Below are 20,787 nucleotides of genomic sequence, written 5' to 3' on the forward strand. Positions count from 1 at the left end.
TTTCGTAACAATGTGAGGAACATTCTGCTATAGGGTGATGCCGTTCGGATTAAAGAACGCTGGTGCAACATATCAGAGGGCCATTGTGATGTTGTTTCGTGACATGATGCACAAAGAAATAGAAGTCTATGTCGATGATATGATCGCCAAATCCAAGGGGGAAAGAGAGCATGTTGAGAACCTCAGGAAGTTGTTCGAAAGACTGAGAAAGTTTCAGCTGAAGCTTAATCCAGCCAAATGTACGTTTGGGGCTACCTCGGGAAAATTGCTAGGCTTTATCGTCAGTGAGAGAGGCATTGAAGTTGATCCAGATAAGATAAAAGCCATACAAGAACTACCACCTCCGCGTACGCAAAAAGAAGTCAGAGGATTTTTAGGGAGGTTGAACTACATCGCTTGGTTCATTGCTCAACTGACTAACCAGTGTGATCCAATTTTTCGACTCTTTCGAAAACAAAATCCGGGAGAATGGAATGAGGAGTGCCAAGTGGCTTTTGACAAGATAAAACAATATTTGTCTGGTCCCCCGGTGCTAGTACCGTTAATATTGTATCTGACTGTGTTCGAAAATTCAATGGGTTGCGTACTGGGACAACATGATGAGTCAGGGAAAAGAGAAAAGGCAATTTACTATCTCAATAAAAAGTTCACAGAGTATGAGGCAAAGTACTCGTCAAATGAAAAATTCTGTTGTGCTTTGGTTTGGGTAGTTCGGAGGCTCAAGCAATATGTGTTGTATCATACGACATGGTTAATTTCAAAGCTGGACCCAATAAAGTACATGATAGAATCACCTGCACTCTCGGGAAGAATGTCACGATGGTAAATCCTACTATCAGAATATGACATCGTCTATGTGAGCCAAAAGTCAATAAAAGAGAGTGCAATAGCTGATTTATTAGCAACTCGAACGATGGAGGAATACGAGCCATTGAGATTTGATTTTTCAGATGAAGACTTGATGTGCATTACGGGAAAAGAATGTGAGTCATCCAAAGAGAAGTCATGGAAGATGAGCTTTGACGATGCATCGAATACATTGGGGCATGGGATTGGAGCAGTTTAGTATCACCAGAAGGGAACCATTATCCCTTTACTGCCAGGCTGAATTTCTTCTGTACCAATAACGTAGCGGAATATGAGACCTGTATCATGGGACTTCGTGCAGCTATTGAACGAAACGTCAAAATCTTAGAGGTGTATAGTGACTCAGCGTTGGTGATATACTAAATCCGTGGAGATTAGGAAGTGAGAGATTCAAAATTAGTCAAATACAGCGATCTAGTGGCAAGACTGATTAAAAAATGCAAAGAAATAACTTTTAATTACTTCCCACGAGAAGAAAACCAATTGGCTGATGCCCTGGCCACTTTGGCTTCAATGTTTAAAGCGAACAGAGAAACAGAAATAATGCCTCTGCAAATGAGCATATATGAAGTCCCTGCACATTGCTTCAGCATTGAAAAAGAGCCAGATGGACGGCCATGGTTCCATGATATCTTAGAATATGTCAAGAACCAAAAGTATCCCGAACAAGCAAATGAGAACGATAAAGAACAGTAGGATTCATTCTTGATGGGGACATTCTGTACAAAAAAAAAGAAAAGATCAAGTGCTCTTGAAATGCGTAGATGCTGTTGAAGCCAGAAAAATACTTGAAGATGTCCATGAGGGAATTTGTGGGACACATGCCAATGGTTTCACTATGGCCAGGAAGATTATGAGACTCAGTTACTATTGGCTGACGATGAAAAGTGACTGCATTAGTTTTGTACGAAAATGCCACAAATGTCAAATTTATGGTGATAAAATTAATGTAGCCCCTTCACCCATTCATGTTATGACTTCTCCGTAGCCTTTTTCTATGTAGGGCATGGATGTTATAGGGTCAATTTTCCTAAAAGCTTCTAATGGACACCGATTCATTTTTGTAGTGATAGATTACTTCATGAAATGGATAAAAGCCGCTTCATTTGCTAATGTGACGAAGACTGCAGTTTGCAGGTTCTTAAAAAAGGAAATCATTTGTCGATATGGTTTGCCTGAAAGAATCATTTCAGATAATTCCTTGAATTTGAACAATAAGATGATGAAGGAAGTGTGAACAATTTCAAATTAAGCATTATAACTCCTCACCTTATCGCCCGAAAATGAATGGAGCAGTTGAAGCGGCCAACAAGAATATTAAGAAGATTGTTGGGCAAAATGACCGAGACATATAAAGACTGGCATGAGAAGCTACCGTTCGCTTTGTATGTATATCACACATCTGTGCGGACATCTTCGGGAGCAACTCCTTTCTATCTGGTCTATGGAATGGAAGTTGTGATACCCATCGAAGTTGAGATCCCCTCTCTACGAGTCTTAATGGAGTCAAAACTAGAGGAAGCAGAGTGGGTTCAAGCTCGGTATGACCAGTTAAACCTTATCGAAGAAAAACACTTGAAGGTAATCTGTCATGGACAGATGTACCAAAAGAGAATGATCGCGGCCCATGACAAGAAAGTATGACCAGGAGAATTCCACGAAGGAGAACTCGTGTTGAGAAAGATTCTCCCTATACAAAAAGATTTCCGAGAAAAATGGGCACCAAATTGGGAAGGACCATATGTCGTAAAGAAGGCTTTCTCAAGTGGAGCTTTGATTCTTACTGAAATGGATGGGAAAGAGTTACATAACTCAGTGAACTTAGATGCTGTGAAAAAATATTATGCCTAAAAAAAAGATCAAGGTGAAAACCCAAAAAAAGGTGTCTTGATGAACAAAAATGATTAGGATGAAAACCTGAGAGGGCATCCTAATAAAGCAAACCTGGGCTTAAAGAGCAAGGTGATTTGAACGGTAGGTCAAACGGCAAGACTATAGTATTTGAAGCATCTTTGAAAGCTTGAAATCTTTTACGTAAGAACCCACACTCGAAAGGATTCTTAATTAAGAAACGTGGAAGAGTTCATGTATTGAATATCTAGAGCATTTGTATCCGTTGAATGCGATCCCCTTTCTCTGTATGATACTTTTTACTATCCTTGGTTAACTTTCTTTCTTTGTTACTTTTGAAATAAATAAATGTGAGGTATCCCTTTCATCCCTACCTGACCATTTTCATGCATCTCATTATGTGGTTTATTTAAATAATAAATAGTAAAATGACATACTCTGAACAAAAGAAATGTTGAGCATTACCCAGATGAAAATTTGATAAGTACAAGAGCCTCAAAGCAAGGACAAAGTTCAACTGGGGGCAAATAAGTGATATCTGAGAAACACAGATTACTCATAAAGCTTGAGGACGGGTACAAAGCATGAAAAGAAAGTCAAGAATTGAGGCAAAGGATGCAAATCATCACAAAAATCATGACGAATAAGCCCAAGGCGCATAGCATAATCATGTAGGTATGCAGGCATTTAAGGCAAACATATGCATATCATGATAACATCATGTATGACATATACAGGTGCTTTAGCAGAGCAAGAGGATGTGATGATAGTTGTACTGAATCAAGGAAAAGACACCTGAATTCCACCAGATGACATGTTTTGGTACTCTGATGTTTTAATTTCTATTTTTCAAAAATCAACTCATATTGCGAGAGGTGAGTTGAGTCTCGGGTCACATGCCAAGGTATTTTCAAATTCTATTTTTCAAAAAAATCAACTCATATTACGAGAGGTGAGTTGAGCCTCGGGTTACAAGTCGAGGTATTTTCAATTTCTGTTTTTCAATTTCTGTTTCAAAAAAATCAACTCATATTGCGAGAGGTGAGTTGAGCCTCAGGTCACATGCTGAGGTATTTTCAATTCCTGTTTTTTAAAAGTCAACTCGTATTGCGAGAAGTGAGTTAGCCTCAGGTCACACACCGAGGTATTTTTAATTTCTATTTTCCAATTTATATTTCAAAAAAAATCAACTCATTTTGCGATAGGTGAGTTGAGCCTCAGGTCACACACTGAGGTATCTTCAATTCCTGCTTTTTAAAAGTCAACTCGTATTGCGAGAGGCGAGTTGAGCCTCAGGTCACACGCCGAGGTATTTTCAATTTTTGTTTTTCAAAAATATCAACTCATATTGCGAGAAATGAGTTTAGTCTCAGGTCACACGCTGTGGTATTTTCAATTCTTGTTTTTTAAAAGTCAACTCGTATTGCAAAAGGTGAGTTGAGCCTCAGGACACGCTGAGGTATTTTCAATTTCTGTTTTTTCAATTTATGTCTTTTAAAAAAATCAACTCATATTGCGAGAGGTGAGTTAAGCCTCAGGACACGCTGAGGTATTTTTAATTTCTGTTTTTCAAAAATTAACTCATACTGCGAGAGGTGAGTTGAGCCTCGGATCACATGCTGAGGTATTTTCAAATTCTATTTTTAATTTATGTTTTTCAAAAATCAACTCATATTGCGAGAGTTGAGTTGAGCCTCGGGTCACACGCTGAGGTATTTTCTATTTTCGCTTCTTATATAAAAAAATCAACTCATATTACGAGAGGTGAGTTGAGCCTCAGGTCACATACTGAGGTATTTTTAGTTTTTTACTTTTTTCATAAGTTAACTCGTCATCCAAGAGACGAGTTGAGCCTTAGTTCGCATGCCGAGCTATTTTCGATGTTTGTTTTTCAATAAAGAATAAAGGTTGGAGCTGATCGAAGACACCAGATTTTTCCTCCCTGAAGTTGCAGTGGAGCTGATCGAAGATACATATTTTGCCTCCCTGAAGTTGCAGTGGAGCAGGTTGAAGTTACAAGTTTCATCTTCCTGAAGTTGTAGCGGAGCAGATTGAAGATACCAGATCTCATCTCTCTGAAGTTGCAGAAGAGCAGATCACAACAAATTTTATATCCCTGAAGATGCGCGTAGATTAAAGCTACAAGTCATAGCTCTGAAGTCGCGATGGATTGAACCAAAGCTACGAGAGGCGGTGGGTTGGAACAAGATTACTTGAAGAAAAGAAGCACCAAAGAAGTCAAGATTCGGCAAGACCAGAAAAAATTGGTCTTTCTTGAGTATCTTTGCTCTGTTGTCGTTACACGACAATAAGCAAAGAGGGGCAGTTGTACATACTAATTTTGGCCCGGGCCTTTTACAAGCAGAAATTAAAGACCCAAACCCCACGAAAATTAACCCCAACCCATTTCTTTTACAACCAAACAGACCCTTAAACCCAGACCCAAAACACCTACCCGAACCATAAACCCAATACAAACAAACTTAAGCTACACCTAAACCCATTTAAAACCAATCAAACCCGTCAGCCCAATAACCCAATTTAACCCAAACTAAATTGAACCCAATCTACCCAAACCCAAAACAATTCAGACCCAAATCCCCTAGCCCAATAATATAGCCCAAATTAGAAAAAAAAAAGGAAAACCTAACCCTAGCCTCAACTTTCGACGCCACTTGCTTTTGACACCAGCCACTTGCTCGTCGCCTCAGCCACCTGCAACACGCCATCGCCACTGTTGCACCTGCCACCAACTCAGGTCAAATCCACCGTCACAGCACCTGCAAGCAATTAAAACAAAAGGACAAGAAAAATAATAGAAAAAGACTTGTACAATGGCTATAAAAGCCGAATCTAAATCTTGTAAAAGGGTCGGCAAAATTTTCAGTCAATACAAACATTAGATTTCTAAATATAAGTAAAACAGCGACTCCAAAGAAAGGATTAAACACCAAATCAGAGGATCTAAACAACAAGAACCAGATTCAAGCATAAAGTGATTTTACTTTAAAGAAAAAAAACCGAATCTTTCTTTTTCTTTTTCTCATCAACTACAAATCTATATATATTACATTATAAAAACAAAAAAATACCTTTTTGAAGTTTCGGCCGGCGGAGGCAGCCGACGGCGGTCCGGCGACGGGACGGTGATCGGTCTTGTGGCCGAAAATCACCCAACCTCTCCTTCTCTCTCTCTTTTTTCCTTTCAAATGCAGAAATGAATTTTTTTTGAAGAAAAGAGGCCTTTTATAGCCCCCCAAAATGATGTCGTTTTGGGGTTGGCCATTAAACCCCAAAACGACGTCATTGTGATTAAGACCCGATCTGACCCGACCCTAACCCGTCAGGATTCGCGTGTTTTTGAACATAGGGGCTAATTGCGCGCGCAGTCCTTCCACTTTTTCTATATTTTGCAATCAGGTTTTTATTTCTTTTAAATTGGCCCTGAAATTTATCGCATTTTGCGATTTGGTCCTCCCTTCAGTGACGTCGTTTTAAGGGCTCGGGTAAATTTCTTTTTTTGGTCCTCTGTAGTTGCACGCGCGTTCAAATGGGTACTCTTTTTTATATTTTATTTTAAATTTGCCCTAAAACTTCAATTTTAATCCAATTTTAGTCCTTTTTTCGTATTTATCTTGAATTTTATATTATTTTTGCTATTTCATTTAGCTTTAAATATTATTCATGTTATATATTATTGTTATCACTATTATTTTTATATTATTATTATATTATATTTAATTATATTTTTTAAATGTCTCATTTTTTTACTATTATATGCATATATATTTATTATTATTATATCTATTATTAATATTATTAGTACTAGTATTGATTTTCACTTAATGTATATACATATACATATACGTATTTATGTAGTGTATTAATAGTTTTTTTTCATATTATTATCATTTCTAATATATATATCGTATATGTTTTTATATATATTATGTATATATTTTTAATATTATTAGTTATATATTTTTTATACTATTTCATGTATATATTTTTATATTATCTTATGTATATATTTTTTTAATAACTATATTATGTATGTATTTTTAACACTATATTATGTACATACTTTTAATATTATTATGTATTTATCTTTAATATATATATGTATATATTTATGTAGTATTATTAATAGTCGTTTTTTAGTTCTAATATGTATATATTATGTAAATATTTTAATATTGTATTATTTATATATTTTTTCTTACATATTATCTTATATATATATATATATTTTTTAACTATATTATGTATGTATTTTTAACGCTATATTATGTACATATTTTTAAGACTATGTATATACTTTTTATTCTTATTATTACGTATATATTTTAATACATATACGTGTAATAGCCCAAATTCGCCCGGGCCTTAAACTAAAATAAAAAATAATTAATAATAAAGTCCAGTTATTTTATAAACAGTCCGTTTACAGTGCTAAAGCCCAAATCCAAACCACTTAAGTTTACTGGACCCATTTATACCCCAAAAATAACCCAACACCTGGACCCAGGTTTACACGGGGCCCAAAAGGCCCAAAGCAGCAAAAGAACAGGCAAGGAAACTCTAAGGTTTCCTGAGAACTCAGCGCCGCAAAGAAATTCTGGAAGCTTCGGGCACTCTAAGTGACTCGACCTTTCATCTCACGCAAATTCAATGGCCCAATCGTCGCCACCAAACGCGTCGTGATCAGACGTCGCGCCACCATCGACGCGCAAGTCACGCCAGAATCCGGCGTTGGCTCCATCAGCGCGCAGACATCAGTGATCGAGCGAGATTCTCGTGGATTACCTGCGAACAAAAAAGGAAACAACGACAGAAAACCAAGGCAAACATGGAAAGAAATCTTTGATTTCTTTCCTAAACTATAACAGTCTAAGGCTATAAAGCCTTTCTTCAAATCTGTAAAAAAGGGTATTTACAATACACACATACAGAGAGAAAAATACCACAAAGATATTGTACATCAAATATTTTGCAATAATATATTAGAGATATTTCACAAGAAACAAAGGTGATCTATTGTTCTCTTTCTACTTTTTATTTTTTACTTTATTGTAAACAACCTGCATATAATATGTTAAAAAAGAGGAGGAAGAAGTACCTTTGACATTCGCCGAGAAAAGCGAAGCTTTTCGGATCCCGATCACCGTGTGTGGCAGAGTTGGTGACGACGCGTGAGGCTTAGCACAGAGGTCCGATGAATGGAGCAAACCGGCCTAGGGCCAGAGCTCAGAGGGCTTGGAAGAATTTCAGAGAATCTCTCGTTTTTTTTTTAAACTGGGTGTAAAATGATTTTAAAGCTTATTATTTGGCTTATATAGCCTAACGAAACGATGTCGTTTTAGTTTAACTCAATAAGCATAAAACAGCATCGTATCAAGGTTCAGGATCCGCGTGTTGACCCGATTACCCGGGGAGGATCCGCGTGTTTTCGTAAAGCAGGTTAATTGGCCAATTGGTCCTCTCGCAATTTTAATATTTATAATTTCACTTTTATTTATTTTTTAATTTAGCTTTGATGTTTTAATTTTGCTCCAATTTAGTCCTCACAGTGATTTTAAAGCAGTCTTCAGGAAACGGTGTCGTTTTGGGATTAGGGCTAAATTGCCCAGTGAGTCTTCCGAATTTAACGCGCGTTTCAATCGGGCCTAGAATTTTTATTATTTTTGCAAATTAACCCCCAGTTTTTTTAATTAAATTCAATTTTAATCTTTTTTATTTTATATTAAAAAAATACTAGTTATATAAAATAATATATATTCTTCATTAGATTATTATTATCATTTTTAAAAAATTTTCTTTATTACATTTTATTATATATACTTATCTATTGATTCTGTTTGTTTCTATTTTTTTTATTTTACATTATTTTATTATATTTCATATGAAAAATATTTGTTATATTTATATTACATTTCATTATATTTATTTAAGTTTTTATATTACATATATATATGTTACTATCATACATTATTAAATATTGTTTTGGCATCGGAATTCTGTTTCCCTCAACAACAAAAGTGGCATTGACGAATTCAAGGGATCGGAAGGAACATTCCAATGCGTCTTTGTTCACTTCCAAGTACGGTGCATCGGCAGAGACAGATGCGACAATGTCTTCTTCTCCCTCGACAGTGACCAAACAATAGTCCATGATAAATTTCACCTTTTGATGGAGGGATGATGGGACTGCTCCAACAGAATGGATCTAAGGTCTTCCCAAAAGGCAGTTATAAGAGGGTGTAATGTCCATGACTTGGAACTCGACATCATAAATGTAATGGCCCACTTCCAAAGGGATTTCGATCTTTCCCATGACTTCGCGCCTCGTTCCGTCGAATGCCCTTACCGTGGAATGACAGGGCCTTAAGTAGGACAAATCCATCGGTATTCTGGAAAGCGTGGCCAATGGCATAACATTTAACGCTGACCCATTATCGATGAGTACGTTCGGTATTATGTAACCTTTGCAGCGAGTCGTGATATGTAGCACTTTCACCGAACCCCTACCATTTGGCGGTATCTCATCATCACTAAAAGAGATGAAATTATCCGCATTTAAATTATTTACCCACCTATCAAGCTTCTCAACGGATATGTTGTTGGCCACATAAGCTTGATTTAACACCTTCAATAAAGTATTCCGGTGTGGCTCTGAATTTAACAGTAGAGATAAAACTGAGATTCGTGCTGGCTGCTTACTCAATTGTTCCACCACACTATACTCGCTGTGCTTGATAAATTTCAAGAATTCCTGAGCTTCTTCCTCATTCACAGGCTTTTTGGTTTCTTGCACGGGTGGAATTTCTTGCTCGACTTCGACTTCGTGCATCACTGCTTTCCCTTTTTGCTTCCAATCGCTATTCTTTTTTACTGGTTTGACTTCTTTCGAATAACAACGCCCACTGCGGGTAAAATGACCTACTTCTCCAATGTCTTCAGTTGTGGCTTCGGGCTTTTCCCCTTCAGGTGCGATGATATTGACATTGTACTTCCACGGTACTACTTTATTGTCCTTATAAGGGAAAAGAGATGGTACTTCGATTATCATTTTTGGTTTCACCGGCTCCTTCTTCGCGTCATAATAAATTATTAACGGTCGGTCAGTGCTATACAGGAAACCTGATGATTGATTGTCAGAGGCACATATTTCTCCACTGTCGGCCTCTTTGGCTTTACAAAAAATCCCAATCTCCCTGTTATCCATCATATTTTGCAGTAAATTTCTGAATTCCTCGCAGGACTGAATGTCGTGCCCTTCAATGCCATGAAACTCACAAAAACTGTGACCTTTTGTATCTTTTCCTTCGGATACTCCGTTAACACGACAGAGCAACCCTTTCTCACTTAGTACCTCCCAGATTCTCTACAGAGATATTCTTACTTCAGAAACCCATCTTCTACTTTGTCGTTTATCCTCCTCTCCTACTGCGCTCACATTCCCTTCGGTGTGGTTTGGAAATGGATTCCCGGTCGTACTGCCAGTACTATCAAATTGCAAAATGCCCGCATCGATGAGCCCTTGAACTCTCCTTTTGAAAGCAAGACAGTTCTCAGTAGAATGCCCCTGGTTCCCCGCATGGTATGCACAACTAGCGTTTGGATCGTACCATTTCAGGTATAGAGGTTTAAGGGGGGCCATGTAATGGGGAGATATCAATTGTTTCTCCAAGAGTTTTGGGTACAATTCCCCATACGACACAGGGATAGGAGTAAATTGTGGCCTCTCGGGGTTGGGCCTTGTTGGTCTTGGTTCGTTTCTGGGTTGGTTTTGAACTGGTACAGTGTTTTGTGAAAATGTGGTGACGGGTCTTTGGTTGTTCATGGCGTATACGGGGTAGGACGGATGTGGTGCTTGGTAGTAAGGGGTTTGAGGAGGATAATAGAAATTTGAAGGTGGATAATTTTGAGGTCAGGGTTGATTTGGATATGGATTAGGGGCATAACGGTTTCCCATTCCCACCATATGGGCTTCTGGTTCTTTCTTCTTCATAGGCGCTGGCCTTTTTGAACCTTCTGAACCTTCCATTCTACCGCTCTTGACGGCATTATCTATGAGCTCACCAGATATTACAATATCCGCAAACTCCTTCGTGGCATTTCCCACTAGTTTGTCATAAAACGGCGTCTTTAAGGTGTTGACAAAGAGAACGGTTATCTCCGTTTTTGTTAGTGGGGGCTCCACTTGGGCCGAGACGTCTCTCCATCTCTGCGCATATTGTCTGAAGGTCTCTGATGGCTTTTTCTCCATCATTTGCAAGGTCATCCGGTCTGGCACCATGTCTGATACATGCTTGTACTGCTCGCAGAATGCAGACGCCAAGTCCTTCCAGGATTGAATCTTTTCTCTACTAAGTTGGTTGTACCACCGAAGAGCTGACCCTGTTAGACTATCTTGAAAGCAATGTATGAGTAGTTTATCCTCATTCACATAACCGGTCATTTTTTGACAGAACATAATGAGATGTGCTTTTGGGCACCTTGTCCCATCATACTTCTCAAAATCAGGCACTTTGAACTTCGGAGGCAAAATTAGATCAGGTACCAAACTGAGTTCCTTGGCACCTAGTGCGGAGAAGACTTTAGTGCCTTCTATTTCTTTGAGTCTTTCCTCTAGACTCCTATATTTTGCGTCATGATTATCCAATTTCAACTTGGCTACCTCTGCTGGGTCATCCAGATCTGGAACTAGTGGATCAGCAAGACTAGCCCCTGGGTTCGACGCGAATATTCCTTGCCCTAAATTAGTGGGTGGAGCAGGTGGCATAGGTCGATGTTCCAAGCCTGTGGGTTCCTCTTGAGTATACCCTCTTTGTGTTGTATACGCGGGCGGTGGAGTGAATCCTGGGGGATAGAGTGGATCCTGATCGTGGTGAATTCTTGACCGATGTTCCATAACATCGGGGTTCTGCATGGGTCCTTTTCCTTTGACCAAAGTTGTCATCATCTCCATCATTTTAGCCATCTGATCTCTTTGCTCGAGTGATTCCTCTCGAGATCTCACCATTAGGTCTCTCGTCTCTTGTTGCGATTTGGCCAATTGCACTTGTAATTCCTTTTGAGCCCTTTCCATCTTTTCAATTCTCTCATTGAATTCAGCTTCCATTACTCTAGCTTGTCGGCGCGTTTTATAGGAATGGCATGGTTCCAGATTTGAAGTCTTGCAACTGCGGATTATACGGTTCTTTAGTTTCGGTGGATGATTATGGTGATATGTACACGCGATGAATGAATGAATGAGTATATGAATGGATTAATGTCCAAAAAATAAATGATGCATAAATGTTAGTTATGAGTAAACATGCAAGAATTTGGTGTTGATTTCAAGATAGCCCCATATTTAGACATTTCATTTATCAACATAGTCTATTACAAAAAGTTTCCATTTTTCCAAGGGTTACACAAATTTCCTAGCCACATTGCCTTGTTTCTTCACTTGCTCTAAAAACTCTGATATGCTCGACCTTTGGCTCGGAGGGAATTGGCAACTGAGAACTTCGGCTTCATCTGATAATTGAACAACTTGCATAGCCGCTTTGCGAATTTCATTGATCAAGAAGTCGAGTTGCATTTCTTTTTCTTTGAGAGTTCCTTCATACGCGTGAATGTCCCTATCGTACTGATCACTCTTTTCTTCTAGAGCCTTCAGAAGGTTATCTAATTGTTGTTGACGATATTGCAGCATATTTTCTAGATCTCGTGCTTTCCTTTTTAATTTTTGATGTTCAGACTGACTATTCGCAAATTCTGCAGTCACCATTTCATACTCGGCGTTCTTCCTTCTTAACTCTATCACAGCGCGCGCAGCCTTTTCCTCCTCTTTCTTTGCTTTTCCCTTCCAAAATTCCATTCCTCCATTGATATTGCTAATTTCTTCCTTCCACTCTGCTGTCGACTTGCCCAACCCACTATTCTTTATAGTGTTTTTTAATTTCTTGTTTTCCAAATGAAGGTCCCTCAAGTCGTTTCTCACGATCTAGACTTCTCTTTGTACTTTTTCAGTTCTGGACCTTTCAACCTGAACTTCAATCTTCAGCTGATAGTTTTCTTCTTGAAGGGTACTAAGGTCCCTAAACATCTCAGTTTTTTCTCGTTCGAATTCTTGTCTAGCTATTTCCAGCTCGGACGGTATTTCTTCCGAGAAAGGATTCTGGATAGTGTAGTTTGTTGACGAGATTTGCTGACTATTTACCCGTTGCTTCCTCCATATGTCGTAATCTTGGGTAAGCGTATCAGCATACAAGGCTAATTCCATGAGATGAATTTTCTTCCAAGACTTTACAGTGTCTCAGACTCTCTTCATATATCCTTCACCCGCGAAAGCGAACTCGAACTGTGCTAACCCTCCAGTTGCGGGTAGGAATTGTCGCGAAGAAAATTGCCTTTGGACTAATAGCTGAGCATATCCAACTCCTCCCCATAACTCGAGTAAAGGTACCCAATCTTGGCTTCCACATTTGTATAGCAGAACTGAAGGACGGATCCAGGGTGCTCTCCATGTTATATTCTCGGCGCGAAGATTCTGAAAAACTGATACCCAATGTTGCTCGGTGACTTCCTTCGGCCATTCTTTCTTGAGGTAAGCTTCTAGCGGGGAGAATGTTTTAGAAAACATATGGAACAGAGTGCGCTCTACCTTCCAGAAGTGACTCAAAATCCAAACATTGAGCAACTGCGCGCCTCCAATAAATCGTCCTTCCCCTTTTCTTCGACAACTACTCAGGGACCTGAAGGTCTCGGCTAGGATGGTCGGGGCAGGGTTGATTCTTTGTTTTAGCCTTTCGAAGAAATCTACTACTGCAACTTCAAGATCTCTAAGAACTTTCGGGAAAATAACCAAACCGTAAATAGCCAAGGCGAATAGATTCACCCTTTTCAGCATGTCAGGATGGTTCAGAACCAAATCTCGTAGGGAAGACCATGGAATGCAAATGGTTTCATTCTTCTTTTTTATCTGTTTTTCGGCCCATGCATCAGTCATGCCTGTCAGTCTTACTAACTTTTTCTTGAAGGTCATCGGCTTAGGCTCCTTCACATATATTTTGTCGAATTGTACATTGTCGATGCGGAGTAAAGCAGCATACTCTTCTATGGTTGGAGTCATGTCTTCTTGATTGAAGGTGAAGCACTGATAAGCTGGGTCCCAAAATCGAACCATGGCTTGAATCAACTGTTCGTCTACACAGATGGTGATCAAGTGAGCTATATCTCCGTACCTCTCAGTGAAAATGCCCCTAATGTTTGAATCCCACTGATTCCAAATTCGAACCAAATCCTCAAGGTTATTTTGGCGAACATTTACAGTTATATGTTCGGGCAAATTGGCAACACACCCTTCCACTAGACTATCCCCCTTTTCTCTCTGAGTTTTTAGAGACCAGTCCCGAACCACGACATTCTTCTCAGTTATTTGTGTAATTGACTCCTCCATCAGAAACCCGTTTTTTGGCAACCAACCTTTAATCAACACCTTCCTAATATGATGCCTATGATGCATGATGAAAATAAAAATAAAAACAAACTTGGTTAGTAAACACAACAAATATAATTTGAGAAACAAATTAAACTACCCAATCCAAATCTTTTGTATAAACAGTGTAAATGAAAGGCAAAAGGCATTTTCCCCGTGTACTTTTTTTGGTGACTTTAAGCGGTCAGAGGTTCGACATGGCTCTAATTGGATAGCTCGTATGGTTCATTATATGCAGTTTCGGTTCTAGATAGGTACTCTAATTGCTCGTACTATCATCTGCTAAGATTAGTACGAAGCCTCGGTCATAACCCATCACAGGCTCACGAGTTCAATTCGAGGGATTACATTTACTTATGCCTATGCGGAGGGACAAGTTAACTCACGAAAGCATAAGTCATATGTAACCCGAAAGTATTCACTAGCCTGTGCGGAGAGACGAGTTAACTCACGAAGGCGTAGCGTTTACTTTCACTTAAACGGACAGAGCCCGGGTAGAGAGCTCATGTTATGCGAAAATGCAAGTGCACGGTGTGTGGGGAAAAACTCATAAACCTTTATGTTTTACTTAAAGAAACTAAACCAAAATTAAAACCATAAAAATTGAAAACTAAAAAACAACCAAATAAGCAAGTTAGAAGAAATATTTACAGCACGATACAAATGCATGAATTTTGAAAACGAGATTTTCGAATCACGACCAAATATTTACTTTGAACAAGGAAATTTGAAAATTTTGACAAAACGTGTTTAATTTCAGACACGACTCTCAAAAAGGCTGTCCCCAGCGGAGTCGCCAGCTGTAGCGACGTAAAAATTTTAGCTTAGCTTGGTCGCTAATTGTGGCGATTTATTGAAAAAAAAGTTTGAAATTTGACGTTTGATTTTTGAAATAAACAGGGAGTCACCACTGATCCTTTTTCCTAGGTGTGATCGGACACCTATTAGATCTCTTATTAAAACAAATAAAAGGCTGAGTTTAGGTCTACGTTAAAATCCAGAGAAAATTTAGGGTTCGGGAGTCGGTTACGCGCGACGAAGGTATTAGCACCCTCGCAACGCCCAAAATTGGTATCTTATTAAACACATGTTGTCTTGATTTTCAAAAATACGAATTCAATTTGACATTTAAGTGTGATCCGATTGAATGAAATGAGAAGTTACAAGTTTTTTGTTTTTTTAGAAGGACGTCCCGTTTTTAACACGAGCCAATTAATTTCACCCAACATAGCGATGAAATCGATGACTTAATATTAAAATCAGTACATTGCCTTATTCTTAAAATTAAAATGTAAAAAGTTTTTAAAATGATAGTAAAAAAATCCAAGAATATTATTGTCAAAAAAATGCAAATAATGATGTGAATAATAAAATATATAAAATATAAATATTAAAATATCAAAATATTAGAATAATAATAATTAATATTGACAAATAAAAAATAAAATAGAAATAAAAAAATGTACATAATATATATTAGAAATAATAATGATGTTTAAAAAAACAATACTATTAATAATACTACATCAATATGTACATATATAAAAAAATAAATACGTAATAATATTAAAAATATGTACATAATATAGTGTTAAAAATACATACATAATATAGTTAAGATATATACATAAGATAACATGTAGAAAAAAAAAAATATATATATAAATAATATAATATTAAAGATATATACATAAAATAGTATAAAATATATATACGTAATATAGAATTTAAAATATACCTAATATATTAAAAGAATATATATAATACAATATTAAGAAATATAATAATAACAAAAAAAAGGAGGGAGAGGGAGAGGGTGGGTGATTTTCGGCCACAAGGCCGGCCATCGTCCGGTCGCCGGACTGCCGCCGGCGCCACCGTACACGGCAGCCGGACCTCAAAAAAACTTTTTCGGTAAAAATGGGTAAGTTTCCTCCTTTTATTTTTTTTACTTTCGTATAAAAGAAACAAAATAAGATTGAAAGAAAAACAATAAGTAAACAAAGAACTTTAAATGAGAATAGACAAAGAAACCTCTTTTGTTTTGATCTTTGATTAATCTCCAAAAAAAACTAGCTTCTCCAAAAACTAGCCTTTACAATAACTCTTCTCCTTGATTACTTTAAAAAGAAACCTCTCCAAAAATCCTTTACAATAACTTTCTCTCCCAAAAACTCTCCAAAAAAAAATCCCTCCATATACAAAATATGAGAAGGCTTATATAGCCATTTACAAAATATTTTTTTATTGTTTATGTCTTCATTTGTAGGTACAAGTGGTGGTGGAGCAAGTGTGGTTAGTGGAGTAGGTAATGGAGCAAGTGTGGCTAGTGGATTTGGTGGTGGAGAAGGTGTGGCTAGTGGAGTTGGTGGTGGAAAAGGTGTGGCTAGTGGAGTTGGTGGTGGAAAAGGTGTGGCTAGTTGAGAAAAGTTTAAGTTGTGGGCTAGGTTTTTTTATTTTGATTTGGGCTTAGGGTTTGGGCCATTGGGGTTTTGATGTAAATTGGGTTTTGGGTAGTTAAGATTTTGGGTTTTGGGTTTAATTTTGGTGGGTTAGGTAAGGCTAAATTGGGTTTTGATGTAAATGGGCTAAAATTGGCCTACAACAGATGTGATATTTTGATTCATTTGATACAAGTGAACTTTAATCTTTTAAAGGGGATTGCATATTAAAACTTTCAAATTTCTGACATTAAAGACACTTGATAATCAATTAGGTACCAATTTTTGGGCGTTACGAGGGTGCTAACCCTTCCTCGTACATAACCGACTCCCGAATCCATTTTCTCGACTTTCATAGACCAAAACTAATGATTTTAAAACAAAATGTTTTAAAGGTGATCCAATCACACCTAAAAGATTGGTGGCGACTCCCGTTTTCGTTTTTCTTAAAGTCGATTCCCATTTTCCAAAACTCGATTTAAAAATAGTTTCGACAATACGTATATATTTATATATCGTTATTATTATTATTAGTTATTTTTTTATATTATTACTATTTTCAATATATATTGTATATGTATATATTTTTTTTAAAATCTAGTATTATATGCTTTATATATATTCACTACTATTTCATATTTGTATTATTACTATTATTATCATGTTTAACACCATATGCACTACTATTGTTTTATGACTATTATTATCACATATACATTGTTAATGTTTTATATATTATTTGCTTTGTATATTCTTAACTTTTCATTATTATTTGCCTGTGCCGAATTTAGCATATTAGATCATATCGTATTTCAACATCGATATTAGTTTTCTTTTTCTTTTTATTCTTATTTTAAAATATCTTTCATTCATGTTTTTAATTTCAATAAATAAGGTAACGTACTGATTAAACATTAAGTCGTCGATTTCATCGTTATGTTGGGTGAATATCATCGGCTCGTGTTAAAAACGGAATGGCCTTCTCAAAAGAAACCGAAATTTTAAAAATTCTCGTGTTTTGATCGGATCACGATTAAAATTTAAATTGAACTCATATTTTTGAGAATTAAGACAACGCGTGTTTAACAAGATACCAATTTTAGGCGTCGCGAGGGTGCTAATTCCTTCCTTGCGCGTAACCGACTCCCGAACCCTATTTCTCTCTGGATCTTCGCGTAGACCCAAATTCGGCCTTCATTTTTGTTCAAAAATAAATTTTCTTTTTAAAAAAGAGGATTTATTAGGTGTCCGATCACACCTAGAAAAAAGATCGGTGGCGACTTCTTTTCTTTTTAAAACCGAAATTCCATTTTTAAATTTTCAAATAATCGTCTCAACTAGCGGCCAAAGCAAAATTTTTCACGTCGCTACAAGTTGTCATTGATATTTTTAGCTAGGTGTGACCAATATTTATAAAATTATCTTTCATAAAGAAAATTTAAAAAAAATTCTTTTAAGAGATAATTATTAGATCTGCATCTTAAAATTAAAGTAAGACGAGTTTGAATTTGAGAGTCGATTACATACAAAGAAAGTTATAGCATCTTGTAACGCTCGAAAATTGATACCCTATTAAACACATATTTTTTTAGATTTTGAAATTATAAATTTAAATTCGATATTTAATCATGAGGCCATAAGTTTTAAAGTGTGTATGAATTTCATAATTGAGTGAATTTAATTTAAAAATAAAAATATTAAATTTATTTTATTATTATTTTAAATTTGAGAATTGCAAGCTAACATTTCGTATTACGTAATTATCTGGGAGTATAAATATATATATACATTATAAATATATGTATAAACATGAGATCAAATATATGGATTCCAAGGCAGCCACATATATACTTATTTATATACACACATATGTATATTCTCCAACTAAGTTCATACATTGAATTGACATTTTAGAGAATCTCACACACTTAACCTACCTATTTGACCATGACATAATAATATATAAAAAATTGATGAAAATAAAGGGGAAATCTTTTATCAATAATCTGCCAACTTCCTGATGCTTATAATTTTCCTTACTATTCTTAATATAATATATTTTAAAATTTATTTCACTTATAATTAATTGTTTTATTTTAATATTATATATATTCTATTTATTATTAATAATTAATTTTAAGTCATACATTTTATTATTTATTATATGTTATTTTTAAACATATTTATTTATTTTAAATACGTAATTTTCATATGAATAATTAAATTTAAAAAATTAATATTATATAAACAATAGTTTGGAACAAATCAACTCCTCAAAAGTACAAAAACCTTTATTATTGGACTTAATGTACTCGAGTTTGTCGGGTTGGGTAGACTATTGAGACTATAATTAAACTTATTCATAGATAGGATCATTTGACCTGACTCAAAGGTCCGTTCAACAAGTGAGATGATTTGGGTAAAAATAGAAACTTGAAAAATTAGTTGTCTGTTCAGAAAATGGGTTGGGCCTTAGGTAAGTTTTTTTAGCCCAAGCTCATCCCAAATTTACAAAAAAAAATATTGTTTTATTGTTTTCTCACTATTTTACTATCATTTCACTATTATGTCGCTACTATTTTATTATTATTGTTTGGATATTATATAACCCTTATTTTATTATTAATTTTATTACTAGTTTAGAGGCATCTGCTGTTAAGTTGCACCTATCTTAGTATTATTTAAGTATACATATTTTTTTAATTTATTTTTAATTTGTTGGAAAATATTTATTTTAATGTTTATAGTATTTTTGATGTATTATATTTTTTTAAAAAATATATAAAATAATATAAAAAATTAATACTGGTAGGCTGGATTGAGTCCGAATTTTAACATTTTTATCCAAGTTAAACCCGGGTTAAAACCTAAAAAATAGACCTAAAATTTTAAATAAACTTGACCCATAAATACTTCTAACCATAATTAACACTAAATTTATTCTATTAATAAAATTATAAAAATAAAATATTATTAGCAAAATCATTTTCATCAAATAACCCTAAAAACATTAAATTTCCCCATAAACCACGTCCTTTTTTTATCTATGTCTGTGTCTTAAATTGAGTAAAACATTCAAGTCACATGTCAACCACAAGTGTTTGGAGTTTTTCACCATGCATGTAACCACGTGGTAAATAGCATGTTCACCACCATGCATTTAGGCCACGTCTATTTATGTTTTATTGTATTTTTTTTCTCCATGGCCTGCCACATGGGGCTCATTTTATGCCTGCCACAGGTTAAAATATTTCATAAATTTATATATCATTAAAAAATTTAAAAATTAATCACTATTCTCTAAAAAATAAATTAATTCGTTTACACATTTAATAATGTTAATAGTTGAATTAAATTTTATGAAATAAAAAAAATTAAATTATTAAAAAAATATATTAATTAAATTCTAGATTTACGAAAAATACGAACATATTTTAGCTTTTATATAATGAAGGAGCCGATCGGATCCCAGCTGGGTCGGAACTTGAATTAACACACTTTCAAAAGGACGGCCACTTTCTCAATGAATTTCTTTTCTATTTAATACCTCAATAAAATTCTATTTAACTTAGTATGATCCCTTTAATGATTCCTATTCGAACAAATGATGTAACCAACAAATAAAAAATTTCTTATGCAATCATTTTATTTATATATATACACACATACGTAATAAGTAAAAGCATTAGGAAAGTATCGCATTTCGGTTCAAAAATAATAAATTAATGCTTCTATATTTTTAAACATGTAAATTAATTTTGTTAAATTTTTTTTTGTTAAATAATAATACAGAAAATGTTGAAAATGATTTTTTATAGGTAAATTATAAAAATGGTCATTTAATTATGTCTTTCATTTTATTTTTATCACTTAAGTATTAATTTTTTCGATTTAGTTACTATTTTTTTTGAAATTAACTATTTTAGTCACTTTGAGATGATGTAAACTTTTTTATTGATCTAGTAACAAAATTAGCTCTCTAATATTTACACATTCTATTAATTTGATCCTAAATATAACAATTCAACAATTTTATCACTCAATGGTTACAAAATTTGTCATTTGAGTTCTAATTCTAAAAAAAATTAATAAATTTGACCCTCAATATTTATAAAATTTGTCAATTTAGTCCTAATTCTA

The sequence above is a fragment of the Gossypium hirsutum genome, chromosome A10 (assembly GCF_007990345.1).
Source record: "Gossypium hirsutum isolate 1008001.06 chromosome A10, Gossypium_hirsutum_v2.1, whole genome shotgun sequence".
In the NCBI taxonomy this organism is placed as follows: Eukaryota; Viridiplantae; Streptophyta; class Magnoliopsida; order Malvales; family Malvaceae; genus Gossypium; species Gossypium hirsutum.